Here is a 3,404-nt window from a genome sequence, read left to right on the forward strand (position 1 = left end):
GCGGGCCAATACTTCAGCAGCTGGTTTTCCGAGAATAGAATGACGATGTTGGAGTGGATTTTCAGACAAAGCAAAGCATGATGGGGTAAGCCACCACGAAATGAACTTTGTTCCAAGAAGCCTATCTGCTGTCCCTGATATGAACTCTGCAGCAACAAGTGACTCCTGGCCAGGTGCAGGCCACTGTTTCATCGATAGCTTTGCAACAGAATAACTAACCACAAAAGAAGATAAAGAGGAAGGGCCCGCAAACTCGCACCATGCTATCAGGTTTTACTAGGACTAAAAAGTTGAATGTAAATGAATTGCGTTGCCATATGGATCGATTGGTTGTTTGTAAATTAATTTAAATGATTGTATTCCGCCCCCTGTAAACTGCTTAGAAACCCTGCGGCACAAGGCACTCGGGGAGATCGCTGGATATCAACTCTTCTCCCAGAGCTCTGTTAGCAGTAAAGTTGTTTCTCTTACCTTACCAGAATCTATGTGAATTTATTTTCACCAACAGTGGATGCAGAGAGGATGTTACCACCGATGGGGGAGACTGGAACTAGGGGCACGATCTTAGAATAAGGGGCCGCCCATTTAAAAGTGAGATGAGGAGGAATTTCTTCTCTCAGAGGGCTGTAAATCTGTGGAATTCACTGTTACAGAAAGCTGTGGAAGCTGGGAAATTGAATATATTTAGGACAGAAATAGACAGTTTCTTAAACAATAAGGGGTTAAGGGGTTATGGGCAGCGGGCGGGGAAGTGGATCTGAGTCCATGATCGGATCATCCATGATCTTATTAAATGGTGGAGCAGGCTCGAGGGGCCGTATGGCCGACTCTTGCTCCTATTTCTTATGTTCCTTTGACTAATACACATCAACATCCTGGGCGTCACCATTGACAAAGTAGATGTGGGCAAGCCTGGCGAGCTCAGCCTGTAAAGCATGAGATTTTTAATGTTAAGGTCATGTGTTCGAGCCCCACCTTGCGTGAATTATTTTCCTGACACTTTTATGTCACTTTCACGGGAATTAACCCACACATTCAAAAAGTAGTTAGATTTGTCCCTTATGTCTAAAAGGATCAAGGGGTATGGAGAGAAAGCAGGAAAGTGGTACTGAGGGAATGATCAGTTATGATCATAGTGAATGGTGGTGCAGGCTCGAAGGGCCGAATGGCCTACTACTGCACCTATTTTCTATGTTTCTATGTTTCCCCTTGTGGGGGAATCTAGAACTTGGGGGCACAGTTTCAGAATAAGCGGGCATAAGAACATAAGTAGTCGGAGCAGGAGTAGGCCACATGGTCCCTCGATCCTGCTCCACCATTCAATACGATCATGGCTGATCCCCATAACCCTTTATTCCCTGAAGGTTTAAGGGTCGCCCATTTAAAACGGAGATGAGGAGGAATTTCTTCTCTCAGAGGGTGGTGAATCTTTGGAGCTCTCTGCCCCAGAGAGCTGTGGAGGCTGGGTCATTGAATATATTTCAGGTGGAGATGGACAGATTTTTGGACGAGGCCATATGGATTGAATTGGAGAACAAAAAAGGGGCAATCACACGACTGGGAATGTACGGGACACCCCCGAACATCCAGAGGGAGATATAGGATCTGGTTATTGTGATTCAGCAAGGAAACTATCGATCCTGGAGGAAAAAAATACTCTGTTCCAAAGGAAACGGACCCAGCCTCTCCAATTGATCAGTTAATTAATGATGTTTTCGCGTGAAAGCAAGAGAAAAGGTTAACAAAACTTATTCGCCCAACCCTGAAATTAAAAGTCTGAAGCTTTACCGACTGAGCTAGCCAGGCTGGGCAAATGTGGCATCCTTGACGTATGTCAAATATTGTGGGTGGATTAATGATGATTGAAATCATGATTGAGTATCTCACAGACTTGAATTATGGAGTTCCTTCAGTTAGCATTTCTTTCATTGTGCAAAAGAAGATTGTGGGTTATTAATGATGTTTTTCCATGAAAGCTGCATTAAATTCAAATAAATCAACCTGCAGGTGGCCATAGGCAGCACTAAATATTCAGGATGGCCGAGCGGAGTAAGGTGCTGTGTTCAGGTCACTTTTTCCTCTGGAAATGTCGGTTTATGTCGCACTTCTGACATTTCTTATATTTTATCATTAAGCGGAATCCATTTGTTTTGTCACCACCAACTTCTCAAAAGTACGATTCAGCAGTCCACCTGCTCGCTTAACATTTCCGTCTGACCTGGTACTGAAGTTTGTTCATTCTTTTGTAGACCGGCAATTATATATTTTGCCCTGAGCATGTGAGGAACTTTTATCCCGATCTCATTGGGTTTAATTTTGTTAATCTGGTGCTGAAAGTGGAGAAGTTTCTGCAGTGTAATGGTTAACAAGTTCGCCTCACAAGCGAAAGCACCTCGGGGGGAAATATTTTCTGGAGCTTTCTCATGCATGTTCAGAGGAGAGTTTGTTCTCCTGTGAAAGGTCAAGAGATCATACGAACGGAAGCGTTAGGAACAGGAGTCAGCCAATCGTCTCATTTTCAAGTTTTCAAGATCTTTCCGCCCGGTTTCGGACCGGGTCCTTTCGTGTGTGAGGCGAATGCGATATCTACTTCACTACGGAAACACTGTGATAGAATCTATCTGAGGATAAAACCACAGCTCTAACCTACACAGCTAGCCGAGAATTCAGGAACTTGTTTTAAGAGAATAGAATGAGGGTGCTATATTTAGGAAGGCTGTAAGTGTGGCCTTCGACAGCGTGGACAATATTCCACGCCGCGGGAACCTACTATCAGCAAGGGCAGACATCGATGACGGGGTCCAATACCGCCTCCAGTGTGACAGCACAGCCGTCGATCACCTGAGGAGGAGAGTGTTTGAAGACCAGGTCCTCAAATCTGGCACCAGGCTTATGGTGTGCAGGACGGTGGTGATACCTGCCCCGCAGTATGGCTCCGACACATGGACTATATACAGCAAACATCTCAAATCACTGGAGAAATACCACCAGGGCTGTCTCCGCAAGATCCTGCAAATCCCCTGGGAGGACAGACGCACCAACATCAGTGTTCTCGCTCAGGCCAACATCCCCAGCACTGAAGCACTGACCACACTCGACCAGCTCCGCTGGGCGGGCCACATTGTCCACATGCCCGACACGAGAATCCCTAAGCAAGCGCTCTACTCAGAATTCCGACACGGTACGCGAGCCCCAGGTGAGCAGTGTAATTTATTTCACACTACTCTATATAACTGTACCTTACCATGCTATACATGACTGCAACTAGATATGACCTTTAATCACAAGCATGCTTTACCACCAGGGATGCACTTGCAGGAGACACTGCATACCTGTTCCACACAGGTATATAAAGGCAGGTCTCAGGCAAGTGTGGCACTCAAGAGCTGTGAAATAAAGGTGCA

Source organism: Pristiophorus japonicus, unplaced genomic scaffold (assembly GCF_044704955.1).
Source record: "Pristiophorus japonicus isolate sPriJap1 unplaced genomic scaffold, sPriJap1.hap1 HAP1_SCAFFOLD_109, whole genome shotgun sequence".
Classification (NCBI taxonomy): domain Eukaryota; kingdom Metazoa; phylum Chordata; class Chondrichthyes; family Pristiophoridae; genus Pristiophorus; species Pristiophorus japonicus.